Below are 17274 nucleotides of genomic sequence, written 5' to 3'. Positions count from 1 at the left end.
GATACAAGAAAGTAGCTTCTAACCTTCTTTTTACAGCAGATATAAGTAAGTATAATTTTACCTTTTACTCTATGGTTACACCACAACTCTTTTCCTTCTTTAACCTATCCTATCTAATCATCAAAACCATAAGATTATTTTTTTATGTTTCATGCAAAAAAAATCCACAGGAGTTTTCAATCAGCAATAAACACAGATGACGACTTTTCTCCGATCAAAAGGTCTATTTAGCCACCTCAGTATGTTCCGTCAATTTAACCAAGCATTCTTCCATTGTTGATAGTGCTGAATCTTTTTTTTTTTTAATGTTTGTGGAAACTAACAATGATCCTGGTGCAGATATTATGTAGAAAAATGATCTTCCATGACTTTTTTCCAACCATTTATCAATCAATATACAGGTTTCAATTGTATAATTAATCATTAAAACTCTCTGAATTTAAGCATTTAAATCCAGAAATGTATAGGGGTTTTTTTTAATATACATCTACCAAACATATGTTCTTTTATGTTTCTTCTTGTTTACATTTTCAACATGAATTGAAATTTGAAGTGCTTTTATAAATTCTAGACAATTTCTCTGGTGACATATATCAATAATTAATATTTGATTTAAAAAATCCTATAGTGTTTATTCAATACACAATATTAATCTTTAAATATACTGTATGTACATACTGCCTTTTTTCCATTTCAGGGATGCAACATTATAGATGCGAAAAAGAATTTTTTAATTAAATTAAGGGCATATGACAAATGGTGTATAGCTAATACTAATATCACTATAGCTCTCCATCTCTTTTTATCTATTTTTTGAGGGGATGGGAGGGTTATCCTTAAGTCAGTATTTACTCCTGGTGGCTGCTTGGAGTAGCCCCTATTATTCCGGCAATATTTTGGAAGTGGTTTGCCATGGCCTACTTCCCAGGACTGATATGCCTAAAATCACCCATATGACTCTCATATCTAAGGAAGGATTAGAATTCACAAGCCCCAATCTGACTCTCTTTTTCTCATTTTTTTTTGTCTCCACTATGACTATTATGCCTCATCCCATAATTGTCTTTTGCTCTTTAAACATCTCTGTTTTCCCTTTGTGAATATCTCATCAACTCTGTTGAACCACATTCTGTTTTGGACTTGCCCCTTTTTTCATTTAAGTCACTCTTCCTTCAAATATTATTTTGCAGTTTGATCCTCATTGTATAAATATATTGAGTAGATCTCAATATATTTCCAATTTGTCAACTATATTTGTTTTTAATCCACATTTATTTAGCACATTTTCATTCCTGATTTTATCTGTTCTTTTTTTAAAATCACAAACACTTTTAGTGCTTCATTGCAACAACATTCCTGATATACAAAACTCTGATCTACCTATACAGTGGCGACAAAATGAGTTCTCAGAATTTAAATCCACTAAAATGTGAAGAGTTTATATTTTAATTTGTTTCTTGAGTTGTTGAGATTTGGGATTCAAGTCACCCTTCCTTATTTCTTATCTGTCTCATGAAGAATGAAAGATAAATGATTTCTCTGACTCTGTACTGTTTATTGAACTTAATCTTTTTCTTGCTGGAGAATTCATGCCAAATTGGTTATTGACTCTGTATTGGATAATTATTGAGCATTTGGTGAAGACGAAAAGAAAATAATTGTTATTTCTTCAGCAATACATGAACATGCTCCATTATGTTTGCTAGAGAGTTTGTAAGAGTGAGTCAGAAACAGGTCCTTGTAATATATTCTATGGCACGTAAGCTTGATATAGAGGCAAAATCATTCATTCGTTTTCTGTGTGTTGCCAGGGGAAAAAATGTAAATATTGTTATTTAATTTGAGGAGGGAAAGCAACAAGTTCATTTCTAGATCATTGAGAAGAGCCTGGGTGGCCTTTATGACTTTTTATGATCCTCTGCAATACGTTACACTGCTTAGGGGGAAAGAAAAGTTATTTCATTTACCATTTGTTATTTTGATTTTCTAAAGAAGTTGACATTCTGCTGTGTTCATACTTTCCCACCCTCTACTACATCCCTCAGGTGATGAGGACTCCCTGTCTTCCGAGGCTCGGAAAAGCCCTTTTAAGCCTTTGTGTTTGTAATTGTTTCAATTTCTATTATATTTTGTAAATATTAAACCTAAATATTAACTACGTAGTAAATATTAAATCTGAATAATGTAGAAATGAGCAATATCATAATGTATCGTCCTAACTTTCTTACAGGCCTCTTTCTTTACGATGTAATTGCTCTAACAATTTTGGTACTTTATTTTCCCACCTGAAAAACATTTTTTTTTCAAGTAGCCTTAGAATTTTGATGAGCTCACTTATCATCTGTTCCACTGAAATGTTTGCTGCCGCCATCAATAACTGCTTACTACCTCAAATTTTGTGCAAAGCTGGAAGAGAGCTGATAATTTTTTAAAATTCTGTTTTATTGCGCCTCTCATTCTTACCTGATTTAAAGCACCATGAGTGCTATTTTCTGGTCTGGGAGCTGAATAGTTAGTTGTGTGAAATGATTACTGCATATCAGCCGTCCTGGTTTCTGGCTGTTTATCATGTGAATAAAGCAACTGGCAGTAGAATCTAGCTGGAAGAAGATCCTTTTAGCATTTTGAACTCAAATGCTTAAAGAAACTTAAATTGCTTAAAGAAACTATTTTAACCCCTTGTTGTTTCCAGGTTTTTCTTTCCCTTTTCTATTCCAAAAGAGAAACACTTTGTTATGATTTTGATTAAACATGTTCACAAAAATGGTAAATAAAATTAAGCACTTTGAAGTCCTATTGATTCTAATGACTTTAAATTTAATATTTTGCCTTAATCTCAGCAAGATAAAAATTAGTTAGTTTTGTTTAAAATATACCTGTGGTATTAACAGGCAATTAACAATTCTCTTTACGGTAGAATAAGTATGATAAAGTAGTAGAAAACTACAACATATGAAAATCCAGAAATGCAATACTTTGAATAACTCTCAAGATGCTGCTGTTGTTTTTGCAAACAAACTGATATCAGCTATAGCGCCACGCTCTATAGTAAAAGCACAAATGTTTTCCACATTATTGTACTTTCTTAGAAGCAGCCACTATTCACAAAGCCATTCACCATTCACAAGGCTCAAAAGTCAGTATTCTGGAATAGGACTAACCCATAAGTGGATTCTGCAAATGGACTTCACTAATTTAAATTACTGCCGTTCAGATTTGCAAATGAAATTATGTAAGACAAACCAAGTTTCATCCATATACAAATTACTTATGCATGAGAATCTTTGTTGGGTAGGCACTTATATTCTGCTACAGAAGTCCCTCTGTATTATGTGTCCATATTCCACTCATTGTATTTAACATACAGTAATACTTTTTTTTTCCTTACAAAACAAAAGCAAAGTTGATTATTTCAAATCAAGGCATCACGTTGTTTTCTGCCTTTTCTGTCCTATAGTTCACTGACCATCTTGGCCCACAATTTCTATCAATTTAACAATCAGTTTCTCTGTATCATGTTTCATCCCCACCTTTGGTTGTCACTGCGCTAAGAAAAAACAGGCTCCCCTTGGCTGAAGTTACCAGCTTGTGACCCAACTACTGTAGCCAAGGAGCTTCATTGCATTGGAGGATTCAGACTACTTCAGAGGACTGATTACCTTCTGATAGTGTTGGATGCTGCTCCCATCTTCTATCCTGTTGAGTTTAGATTTGGTGCCCTTTTCTCCTGAAACTTCCATAACGTAATATCAACCTTCCTTAATACTTCTCACACACTGTACTAGTCATGTGTAGCATTTTTACCTTAGGAACCCTTAGCTCCTGATGTATTTCACTTTTTCTACTCTTTCCTTTATTCAGCTCCATCAACACTGCCCTTTTCATGCAACCCTCCTACCCTATATTGGACCCATAACTCAACCTCACCTCCTGTGTTGTTTGGCTGATAGATTTGTATCTGCAAATAGAAATAGAATCTGTGGATGATTTCATATGAACTGGCCAGAAAGTTTTCTAAACATCCGCATTCCTTCTAGGGTCTCTGTAACTGGCCATAAGAATAACTAAAGTAGTAGTGATATTCATGATTTTAGTTTCCTGGTCTGGACTACCTCAAAGGACTGTCATCAGTCTTGCAAGTCTGAATGCGCTTCTTCCCTCACCTGCCTTTAATTTTCCAGAGAATTAAAAAGGGTCCATTCTGAGACACAGTCTCCATCCTCATGCCTTTTTTGGACTAGGTTTCTTTTACCAGACCATTATCTATACTGCAGTTCTTCCTCCTCTCTCAAAGTTATTCTCATAGCCCATTCCACCTCCTCTTAGAAAGCGCCATATTATTTAGAAGAACATTCCTATTATTCAAGCATGTCTTTGGGAATTTTTGTTTCAAATGCTGTCATTTCCACCTTCCTTACAAGTTGTCATTCTCTCTCCAAGTTCTCTTCATGCATTCTAGAAAGAGAACCAATGGTTTCTTTTCTCAGTAAACCTGGAAGGGGCAGAGGTTCACATTTTCTTTTTACTTTTCTTGGATCTGTTCTTTTTCTATTTCCCTTCTCTTGCAGTTCTCTACATCTGAACTGCTACAACTAGGTTTTATCATCTTCATCCTGATGTTCTTTTGTATATGCCTTGTAATTGAATCCTTGTTCAAGGCATTTAATAATATTTTTTCAATTGTATTTTCAAATATCAGCATTGAGCTGATATTTATTCAGCCTATATTTATTGAAAGTTACCAAGTCTTCTTTCCCTAATGTATATAAAAATATATTATTCTCAATTAAATAAATTTATTAATTTGTGATACAGTGAAATGATACAGTATGGTAATATGAACAGATCCAGTCTAATAAAATATTGGCTTAGCATGTACTGTTTGTTCTTTTTATAATCTCAAATGCAGTACAATTCAAAATAACTAACTATTTACTTACTCTTCCATTTATGCTGAATATTTACAATGGAAAACAAAGTAATACTGGGAGAGTATAATATTTCCAAGACAAAAGCACCAACTCTTCTGTGTAAACCAGAAATGATCTAGATACAGCATTGAACAGTTTTGTTCACAGATTTCCAAGATTTGAAATTATCCTGGATTTTTAACAATAGTCCTGAGGTTATTAAGAGCTTCGCAAGCATCTCACTAAATTAACTGACAAGATCCCAATAAGTAATTTCACTATGGCAGAAAGTAATTCTCATAGACAGACAGTTCTAAGTACTTGAATATTGATGAGGATTAAATTAAATGTAATTTACAGGAAAAAGGTTTCAGTTTGGTTAAAAAAAAACAATAAAATGCATGTAAATAAAAGTTAGAATGAATTCTGATAAAAGCATTATTGATCCTAAAATTATTGTAAGATCACAAGCCAAATCCCCATTGGCAGATTTCTTCTGATAAATTAGCTCATCCTGGTAGCCATCACAATATATTCCTGAATTATTTGCCAGTCTGCTACCTGCAGCAAGAAGATGTAAATATGTGATACTGATTTTCACATAATTCTTGCTCATGTTCATTAGGTATGCATTTTCTGCCATTGTATTGCAAGTTTATTTTATTTTTTTAAGTAAATACTATATTTAAATAGTATTAAAATATGTAGGATCTGTGCATTTATATACTATCTCTTCAAATAAAATTTAAACCATATTTGATCATACTTTGCTTTTGCTTTGCACTTTCTTTTTCTGACATTCATTTTTATTTAAATTTCATTATTTCCCCCTCCTTTTTATTCCCTTTTTTTCAACTTCAGAGTGGAATGTTTCCTTTGTAGAGAAACTTTGTAGATATATTGTTTTCTGACAAGGAAACCATGACTAACCTGACATACTATGGTTGTAGGTATTATTTTCTAACATAAATTGGTTGCATGAACTCAATGCAATGCTTTAAATTTTATAAGTGTTCTATATAAAAATCTAAAACTAGCTAATCTGTTACAATAACTTTGGCTTATATCATCCTCAGGTGATTATTGGAATAAACTGGCTAACATATTTTCCCACAGAAGATATTATTTTTAATATTGATTTTGATTTTTCAAATCACTTTTTCTCACCTCTACCATGAGAGTGTTCTTTCAGTTCAAACTTATTTCCTGCCACTGTTTCTTGGGCCTGCTGATTCTACAATGTTATTTTTTTAGACTGTGGTTAGCTGTGGTGGTATGCTATATGGCTATTTCTAAAAAAGATTAGAGGACAAATAAAACAGCTTGAATAATCATTTACAACATTTTCAAATATTCTCCAAAGTTTGTTACATTGGGGAAAATAAAATTATGTACTTTTTCCAGCTCTGCTCTGTTTGCCTATCTGGTCTTGCTGATAGTCACATTCTGTGCTCAAGGAATAGCTGCAGAGGAGGGTTCTTACAGGTTCGCACAAGTTTGGTAGAACCGGTTTGTCAAATCTACCGAACCGGTTAGAAGAGGTTCCACCAGTGGACCCGGAAAGCAGGCCACACCTACAGAAGAGGGTCCAAATTTTTTTGAAATCCACCACTGAATAGCTGGCAAAATTTAAGCTCCCTGCTGCAGGGGATATATTAACCTCTACAAAGTTCTCACACAGAACATGGAGTGAGCATGGAGGCAAAGACCATTATTGCACTTCCTGGAAGTAATGTAATGTAAAACAAACTTTGAACTGTGAGTTCTAGTCCTATCTTAGGCCCAGAGCTAGGTGGGTGACCTTGGCCCTGTCATTCTCTCTCAGCTCTAGGAAGGAAGATTTCAAATCTCACCAAGAAAACTGCAGGGACTTATCCAGGCAGTTGGCAGGAATCAAAAAGTGGTTTAAAGATAGACAGATAGTCTGTCTGTCTGTCTGTCTGTCTGTCTGTCTGTCTCTCTCTCTCTCTCTCTCTCTCTCACACACACACACACACACACACACACACACACACACACACACACCAGTGGTGGGTTTCCATTTGTTTTTACTACCTGTTCACTTGTATGTGCACCACAGAAGCATCCGGGCAGGTGGGCGGAGCCTCCCACAACTGCTACTACCGGTTCGCGCAATCTGGACTGAACCGGAAGCAACCCACCTCTGACACACATCATTTCTTATATTATACAGAAATTACAGTAATTTTTAATTTCATTTTATAACAAAATTTGAATTATTCTTACTCTAATCCATATAGTTCAACTATAATCCATATAGTTATGGATTTTTACATAATGATTATACTGACTAAAATGTTTGAATGAAAATCTTTAAGTTAAAATAAGATATTATAATATGCTTATTTATATTAATGTGATTTTTATTTTTTCCTAATTTTAGGATGTCTTTACATTTCCTTTTAATTGTTTTTTTCTTTGTTTTATTTTGATTGTATCTATAAATACATTTTAAAAATGGTTGAACAGCAATTACTTTGTTTCCCTTCTCCAAATTTCTCTAATTTCTCCAAATTAGAGAAATAATATTTGAATAGAAGTAAACAATGGAGCCCACAGACGTTATAAATTGATTTGAACTTGTGATTTGCTTCTGCATGGCAGGAATCTGTTCCTTAAATATATAATAGAAAACCATGAACTTGGTTAACTTCTGGAGCAAAGAGATAAATATGGTTCTGGAGAGAAGAATAACTTCCTATTCCTGAGCAGTGATACTTCTATATGCAGATCATGACACATTCTATTTGCAAAATAAACAGTGTGGATTATAAAGATGTCTCAACCATCAAACAAAATGGGAGGGAGGAACCACCTAAAGGGGACCATTACAAAAATCTATCTAAGCGTTTGCATTGTGGAATGCCATCTGCATTATATGGCACTGAGAAAACTTATTATGTTGGACCTCTATTTCATAGCAGATGGGTTCATTAAATTTAATAGCCTCTAGAGCTTTTAGAAACAGTGTTAAAAACATGTGGAACATGCTGTGATACTTCACATCTAGCCCTAGAGTCATTATAATTCTGGCACAGACTATAAATATTACAGTACTTTTGTTCTGTTGAAACAAATGACTATTCTAATTATCACTTCTTGTTGTTGCTGTTCATGTACTGTGATTTTAAAAAAATATTGGAGCCTTTCCTCATTTTTATTTTTTTTCCCTCTAGAATGCATTAGTTTTTTTAATCCATTGCTACTGAACTTCAGATACATTCATCTCCATGTTAAATTGAGTTCTAATTGTTATTTAACTTGCAAGCTCATATTAGAATTTAAAATGCGGCCAAGGAGATTAAGAAAATTAGCCACTTTACCTCCTATGGTGACAAGGAAACTAGAAGATAGCTGTTTTATCTCAAAAACCACAGCTGAAAAAGGGATGTTAGTTTTGATTATATACCTTTTTCTGTAGAACAATGTAACATGCTGGGATGCTGTTAGGCCTAAAGACCAGTCAGCTTTTGATTTTAAGATTTTAAAGTTATCACATAGGAACAGGAATTAGGTTTGAAGAGCACTCCTTTTGTTCATAGGGCAGTTTTGTTTTCCTCTTATGATACTCTTTGAACAGGTTGTAAAAAGAAATAAATGGCAATAGTGATGAATATCTAAATAAATGGATTAGAAGTTACATCTCTTCTAACGCCACAGCATGTTTTCCACATATAAATCAAAATAGTTGAATGTTAAGAGAACTGGTAGATTTCAGATTAATGTCTTTTGAAATACAAAAAAATGCCCTTAATTATAACAAGCTGAGTGTTACATTTGATTGTGAAATTTGATTCTTTCAAATAATCTTTTATCTTTTTTTCCATTCACATTTTAAAGTCTGTCTCTTTTTGCGTGTACCCTATTTATAATTTATCATATGGGGCACTAGGTCTAATCGTGTCATCAAAATCAGTGAAATGAAGAAACTCAAACATAGACTTTAAGGTAGACTTAAAAGATACATATATCCCCATTTGTTACTAAATGTAGCCTATATATGTATTCCTCCTTACGATATTTATATTTCTGGAATCAGCTCTCAAATTTTCACCTTTCCACATTATTCAGCCATATGCAGAAATGAAGGAAGTTACAATTATTCATATGTTATTAGCACAGGTTTTTTTTTAAAAAAAGCTTGAAAGCCCCATAATGGCTTCATTTTCATTATACTCAAGCCTGCCACAAACTAATATTTTAAATAATCTCTGATTTTAAAAGATTATTTTGATGTAAGTGAGTATCTTCTATTACTGGAAACGTTGAAGGGTGCAATGATCTTCTGGATTGTTCCAATCTTTTCTATACTTTAGTTTCTTTTTAATGAAGTCACTTTATTAAACAAGGGTAGGGAAAGTATACAGAGCATGGATCTTGAGTACTTTTTAGCCCCATTAATGGTACCTCCATTCTAGGTCATGTGATCAGGAGGGAAACAAAGTGGGGCCTAGCATGGAGGACTTATCTGCATTCTGAGCTGTTGTCCTACAGCCATGCAATGAATTATTTTTCTGGATTATTTATTTTTTGTTCTCTGTAACCCCAAGCTAGATCCAATCTATTTTTTTTTTTCATTTTTCCTCCTAGTCTTCCTCTCCCATATCAAATTTGATCCATTCAGTTCAGTGGGGAAATTTATTTTTTTTTACTACCAGTTCTATGGGTGTGGCTTGGTGGGCATGGCAGGAAAGGATACTGCAAAATCTTCATTCCCACCCCACTCTGGGGCCAGCTAGCGATGGTATTTGTCGGTTCGCTGAACTACCCAAAATTTCCGCTACCGGTTCTCCAGATCCTGTCAGAACCTGCTGAATTTCACCCCTGATTCAGTTCATTTTTATGAGAATTATCCTATTGACTTGCAGATTCCTGCCCCTGTATATAATTTATTTCCTATATTTCATACAATTGGAAAGAGTAAACAGCATTGGACTGAATCTTTTAAAGTAATGTTTATTGGCTCTCAAATGTTTTGACTCTATAAAACAATCTACTCTACTGTATATTTTCTACATACATGAATTTAATGAAGCAAGCTTTGTGTTGAGTTCTGACTTTTACAGATTATTAGACCTCTGTTCTATGCATGCCTATTTTCAGAGATATGGCAGGTTAGAAAATATCTCAATTTATATTGGTATATAGCATCTTTCTCTGAGAAGATGAAAAATGCTTTAGATTTCTCTGCCTTTATTATGGAAACCATCTGTGTTTATCATGACACAATTTCAAAAATCGAAATGCAAAAAATTAATTAAAGGAAGATATTCCTGAATTTTTAATATACATTTAAGTTAGATCAAACAAGTTCTCATATTTTTAAAAGAAATCTTTACATAATACATGTTTAAAAATGAAATCAAATTAAAATGTAAAAATCCCTAATGGGTTTCTCTCCCTCTCTTTTTCTTTAGTATTCAGTAAATATACATTTCTAATATTTTTTTCTGCATGGAAAAGAGCAAGTGTATATGCTTGCTTGCAAAGCCATTGAGTTTTCTTTCAGCATAGTACTATAAATGTCTCAGGTCTTTGTAAACTATGACTTTAATGTGTTGACTTATGTCTTATTGACCAATAATTTATATAGCATCTATTGCTCACATGATTAACAAATTAATGATACAATTATCATGTCAGTAATATTAGACACAATAGGTCTTCCGAGAAATAAGTAGAACATAAAACTGCAAACACAAATAGAAAATTCAGATGTATTTTGGAAGATAGCCATATAATTTTTTTGTGGTCCCCCACAATGCCATCATTGTGTACATTTGTTTTGTCTGCTGTATATTGTCTACTTTTCAAATCTGCCATCTCTTCAGATCTTATATCTGAATGTAAGTTTGCAAAAGAAAGATGTGGGTCACTTCTACTTATAAGTGTGTAAGAGTAGGATACTTCCACTTATCAGATTCAAAATGTTTCAAAATGCGGTAGTGAGCCCAACATTTCTTTTTTTTCAGCCGATACTTTAATTTCAGTTCCAGTCTAGTTTTTTAAGCCATACTCCTTCAAGTCCATATAAAGTGTGGTCATAAAAGACCTTTGGGTACACAAATATGTTAACAAGTATTGTCAGACGTGTTCAGCACTATGCTAACAATAAAAAAAACCAATCTTCATGCACATTTCAGATTACATCCTTCACTCTTGTCAGTTTCAATTCCTATTTCTTCTTCAGTTCTTCACTTTCTGCTCCATGTCTTAAATTAATAACTTATTTCTGAACTACAATATTGAGTTGCTTTTATTTGTGTGGTCTTTAATGCTTTATTATTTGTTTATTCGATATAGAGGCTTCCTAACTCTAAAAGGTCTTTGGGTGGCTTACAAATTTAGAAGAATGTGTACTATTAAAAGAAAACCATGAACTTGGAGAATTAAAATAAAAAATAAACTTCCGTCCTACTCTGTAGAATGTTTCATTTAAAAAAAACTAATTATAGGTAGCTTCCAAAGGAAATATTTATTTTTCGGTTGTCTATTTCTATTTATTGGGAGCTGGGCCTTGTTAATATATACACCTATACTTTTTTTCTATTTTTTTCTCTCTACAACAAATAAAGAAGATATAGCTGTTCTTTTGTCTTCTTTTCCAACACAGAAAGCTAAGACAGCCACTGTAATCCAGCCATCTTCCTGTTGGTCATCCTCTTATTTTGTTCTTTCCTTCCATTCCTAATATTATATTTCCCAATTTGCTGCAAATTTCTACATTTGAATTGTATAGTGGAAATCAATTGAACTTTTAAATATATAGGGCATTAGTGTATATTGGGTTTTTTATGTACAAGGATGGAATTAAGAAACTTTGTTTCTCATGCCAGCCAATTCCTGTCACTATAATATGGCTCTGTTGTTGTTGCATTTCACCTCCCCATCAATCTTCATAAAAGTCTCATTAAAAATCATTAAAGCTGGCAGTAAGTAAAAGTATACTATTTTTAGCAAACATTTTGTAGTAAGGCCAATAACTGCTATGAATAAGGGCACTAACCAGGAATAAAAGCCACATAGCTACCTGTAAGTTGGGTAGTTTATTGTAGAAGAACAAAATGTGTAAATTGGAGTTGGATGTAATTAGGCATTAAGTCCAAATGATTGTTACAACATCTGAAAGTTTCATAAAAGATAATGAAGTTTGGGTTCATATAATCAACCCCATGCCACTTGGATGGAGAACTAAAGTAGGCTGGCTGAGAGGCCAGTTAAATTCCAAATATCTGCAAGGGAAAGTCTGATTGGCCGTTCTTCAGTATCTAGTGAAGAAATGAAATAAGGTGATATATGTTTTATGAACTATTCTGTGGAACTAAAAGTGCGGTAAAGAATAGAAATTATTGGACCATTTTGCGATTAGTACATTTAACTACTTATTAATCTTTGTTTCTCTCTTTCTTCTTAAGCCAATTGCCCCTCTTCAAGAAAGACACTATCTTTATATAAGCACATATTTTTCTTACAGTCCAGACAATACCAATGTTCACAAAAAAGTAAGAGAAAATAAAGTTTTTTTTACATAATCATACCATGAAGGGGGGAAAAGAACAGTAAAATGAATAACAAACAGAACAAAGTTTAAATTTCAAACAAGTGTTGTCTTCAGTGTGTCAAAGTTATATTCCATGATACAGAAACTATCTGTATTGTAATACAAGCCTAGGTATGAATTTTATTCAACATAGAATCATTTTAAATCCTATGCAAAAATGATAGATTGTGGAAACATTTGGCACCATGCAGAAATATTGGGTTGAAGGAATTATACAAACTTGATTTTTCATTTGCAAATATTTTATCAGCTGCCTAGGTAACATCTTCAGTCCTGTGATCTTGAAGAAGTTGGTCATTTAGTTGTGGAATATATTTGACTTTGTGGGATATTATACATGATTAGGTAGGCTGTTGAATCTTATTTCTTTTATGATTGGAATGCTATTATCTATTTTGTTGTTATATTGATGCTGTTCCATCTCCTTTTCATCTGGATGTTGGTCAATGTGTGATAAAGGCATATGTTTTTGAGATCTGTATTCCCCTCCCCCCTACTTGACATTTGGCTAGTTCTTTTCAATGAACCATTCAAAAGTATCCTTGTCTATTAAATGCTAATTTTGCCAGAATGCCAGGTATTAAGTATTAAAAAAAGGAATCGCTGTGGATTTTACTCCACTAGTAATTGCCGATTATAGGGGGCAGTGTTTAGCCATTTCACGGCTGTGGAGCCAGTGCTGGTCAGCACGATGTTGCAGGGAATTGTTACCTTCCCATCATCTACTCATATTTGCTTGCGTTTGAACTTCTAGGTGGGCAGGAACAAGGCGAAGATGAAAGCTCACCCCATTGCATGATGCTCAGGTTTTGAACCCAGGTTGCTGGCTTTCCAATCAACAAACCCAGCATCTTAGCCACTGAGCCACCATGCTGCCGTTCTAGGCATTAGCATATATTATTTGATTTTGGCCCCACTTAGAATTTCAACATCTTCCCAACTGAAACCATGATTGATCTTATCTGAGCATGAAATAAAAGAAGTTTAAATATGTTTTCTAACAATCAGTTGGTACTCATATATATGCTGGGTAAACTGTTTTGTATGTATGTTCTAAGTCACGTGTCCTATGTAGTGTGTTTACAGTCCAGGTACTTTATTTTGTAAAAGATTCCTTCTCTTATCTTCCTTGGGTACAAAATCCTCAGAGTTATTTAATAGACTTCTGAGGGATTTTGTTGGTTGGTGCTATAATTATTCCAAATGGTTGTAAATAGCCTACTTTTAGATTCTGAAACATGCAGATTGATTCACTTTATTAGCCATTGTTCTTATTTGTTCAGTGGTTGGTTGATGTGTTCAATGTATATGGCTGCCCATTCAACAAGCAACTTCGACACCTAACTTTAGATATAGAACAAAATGGTAAACTACTAAAATACAATGTGCTGTGCTAAACACCAGACACACAATTTATATAACCACAACATGCTGATGTATGAGCTGGCCCAGGAGCAGGGGAAGACTCAAGTCTTCATTCTTAAAGACAGTAAAGTGAGGGCCAAGCAAAATTCAGGGGTTTCAGGTTGTTTTATTGTATTAAATCATTAAATGTTTTCTAGTTTCCATGTTGGGTTCATGCTCTGATGTCTTTCAGTAATTCTCTGGTTTTGAGGATATATTTGTGACCTGTCTAGCTTGAAAATAGTCAACCCCAAAAGCAAACTTCTAATAGCTCCAATTAATATTTATTAAAAGAAATATATGGTTGCAGTATGAGAATTCCAATGAGATCTCTGTTTCCAAATGATTCTTTTATAGACCTATAAATCCAGTCAATTTTTCCCCAGTTCTTTTACTGGAAACTTCATTTATTTGTGATGATAGGCTAAGCTAAATCTGCTCTATGTTTTCATAACTGAAAATTATGTTGATATGAGAAGTAACTCAAAATATGATCTAGACAAACATTGGTGACAAGGGAAGCTTTATATTTGATAAATAAGGTATAACAGTTTCTAAGGAAAGATATGTGACAGAAGGATCACTCTGTTACTTTAAACTATAGTTAGCTCAAATCTTGAGATGCAAAGCCCAGAACTAACCCAAGGCCTTGTAACTACATCATCCCAGGTATGAATTGTTTTTAAATTGAGTTTAAATTTTTTAATCTGGCAACATATTGGTTAGGTAGCTGACCACTTTTGCATGCAAGCTTCATGTGAATAGTGTGAAAATATGCAGCTACAGGAGATTATTGTTATGACCAGTGGTGGTATTCAGACGGTTCAGACTGGTTCAGGGGAACCAGTAGTGGCAACCTGTGGTTTAGGGTTAGTGGTGACCGCCCACCCACCCCAGCTCTATGCCATCCTATTTAGCAATGTTTTATAAGACGTGTGCATCCGTGTGAGCTGGGCGTGCGAGCAAAGTGCATGCATGGAAGGTGCACACACATGAAGCATGCACGCACACATGCTGACAGTTTTGGTAGGAGGTCAACTGGTGGTAAATTACGTGGAAACCCACCTCTAGTTATGACGCATTTAATTTCAGACTGATATTCTAGTTGCTTTCTGTGGAGTGATATGCTGCAAGTTAGTTAAATAAATTTGAAACTTCATTTGTGAATATGAAAAGAGAAATAAATTTTCATTATGCAAAATTACTGCAGCTAAAGGTACTGCAGCTAAAAATTCCAGCAGGACAGTGGTGGGAAAGAGATAGAAAGGGAACACCAGCAAGCTGGATAAAATTTATAAAGGTTGAAGTGTTTCATTAAAAGGTGAAGCCTCATTAAACATAATGATACAAAGGCTCTCAAATTCTGAAGTCTCATTTTAATTCACTGAAATAAAGCTGCTCAGCTAACCAACTAATTATTTGAGTTTGATGACATCTTTTTGTTGCTTAAGTAGTACAAAATTATTGAACTATTGCATTCATGATGTTTTCTTTTAGCACAAACTCAAAAGCATATGGGCTAATTTGTTTTAAAATACAGTTTCTAGCACTATAATAATCCTCATCCTGCTCCAAACTTTTTTCATATCTGTACCAAACAGGATGCCAGTAAATCCAGTGCTGTGTCTCCTGCTAGAAGGAGGTAGGAGGGGAATCAGATGAGACAAGGGCAATTGCATCAGGGGTGGTTTTCACTTACTTTCCCTACCAGTTCACAAATGTGTGCACCTGGCCTTCCGTGCATTCACTGTACTCGAAAAATGTCCCTAAATAGGACAAAACAGAGCCAGGGTGGGCAGGTGGTGGATTATTGCTATCAGTTGGGGCGAGCCGGTCCAAACCAGTAGAATACCACCTCTGAATTGCAACTTGGGTACATTTCTGCCTGTGTAAATTTGCCATCAGGATGGAAGTCTTCCTAGGGAGGAGGAGGGATGGAGGATCCAATTGCAGCAAACAAGGCAGAAGTGGCTTGAGTTCTGCTGGATCCCTTTAAGAGAGGCCCAAATTGAAACTTTCATTTGCAAAGGCGACTACATTGAAAAACAAAAAAACCTTTTACTTTAATTTTTGTTCACCACCCAGAGTTACCTATAAAAGTTTAATAAACTATATGCTTAGGATCGCACACAGAAATTTTTATATGAAAGAAATGCACTTCAGATTAACAATTAAGTTAAATTCAAAGAGTAGAAGTAATATTGTGGTTTGAAAATAATTCTGTTGTTTACTCAACTAGTATGTTGTTACGTTGTTGGGAATAACAGCTGAGTTTTCAATACTTCTAGAAGGTAAAATATTACAGCAACCTGTTTAAATATTTAGTTCTGATACTTCCAATCATTGATAATTAAAGTAGGTAAAATACAGTGATGTTAGAAATAGTGACAAAATCTGACTAAGACTTGTTTAATTTCCATGGTATACAACAGTCTTAAGGAGTCCTTGGTGCTCTCTGAGCTTGGTTATTTTCTGGCATATGTTTCATTACGCTAACCAGGTAACATCATCAGTGGTAGCATGAATGAAACTCAGAGAGCACCAAGGACTCTTCATTTCAAACCTGAGCTACAAATATTTTCTTTTATTGCTAAGTATAGCCTTGCTAAGCAGTATATGTGTCCATAATAACAAATTTTCCTGCATGACTACAACATAATTTGATCATAAGCTCAAACATGTTGACAATTGAGAACTATTTTTCTGAAAAACATTGGTTGTCATGCTACACTAACAAGTTAAATATGTGGGTTGTCATAGAAAATAATGTGGAAAAATGTGAATGGCAAACATTTGGGTGTGTGGCACTCTTCATGTGCTGCTTCTGGATAATGGCAAGATATAAATCCCAGGAGACGTTGCAAAATTCCTTTGAAAATAATTATTATCTTTGCCATAAAGTTGGGCATGGAAGAATGCCATGAAGTCTTTCCCAAGATTTATAAAGCTATTCTGGTTTCCCTTATAATTCTGTGCCAAACAAGTTCTTTGGGATAAACAAACCACTGCCACATTAAATTTAACGATAGTGATTTTCACTAGCTATGCAATAGCCTGGTTGAATCATTATCTTGATTCTCAAACATCAAGTTATGACCTTCTGTTAATACAAGACTCCTTAGGAACTTAGGACCTTCCCTTATAATGCTCCTTTCATCTATAGATAAAAATGGATCATATTTAAGGAATCAGCATTGTAACCTGTAACTGAAAGTCAGGTATACCATATACTGCTCTTCAAAATTTTGGATAATCACAAAATGAAATCAAATAGTTAAATGTTTTTAGTATCTTCCCACTGCTATCCCTGATGATATTGCCTAGCTAAGTAACAAAACATCTGCAAGCTAACAGCCAAGCTTAGAGCATTAAGGATTC

General features: G+C 34.1%; 1 protein-coding gene across 2 annotated transcripts in view; it reads left to right on the top strand.

Annotated features, from left to right (window-relative positions):
• Positions 1-17274, top strand: part of CACNA2D3 (calcium voltage-gated channel auxiliary subunit alpha2delta 3) — a 573108-nt gene that overhangs the window by 393521 nt on the left and 162313 nt on the right. The window lies entirely within an intron of this gene.

Source organism: Thamnophis sirtalis, unplaced genomic scaffold, assembly GCF_051295495.1.
Source record: "Thamnophis sirtalis isolate CommonGarterSnake01/CBP01778 unplaced genomic scaffold, rThaSir2_p1.2 scaffold_3, whole genome shotgun sequence".
Taxonomy (NCBI): domain Eukaryota; kingdom Metazoa; phylum Chordata; class Lepidosauria; order Squamata; family Natricidae; genus Thamnophis; species Thamnophis sirtalis.
The sequence above is the reverse complement of the archived record's forward strand: the minus strand, read 5'-3'. Positions and strand labels throughout refer to the sequence as shown.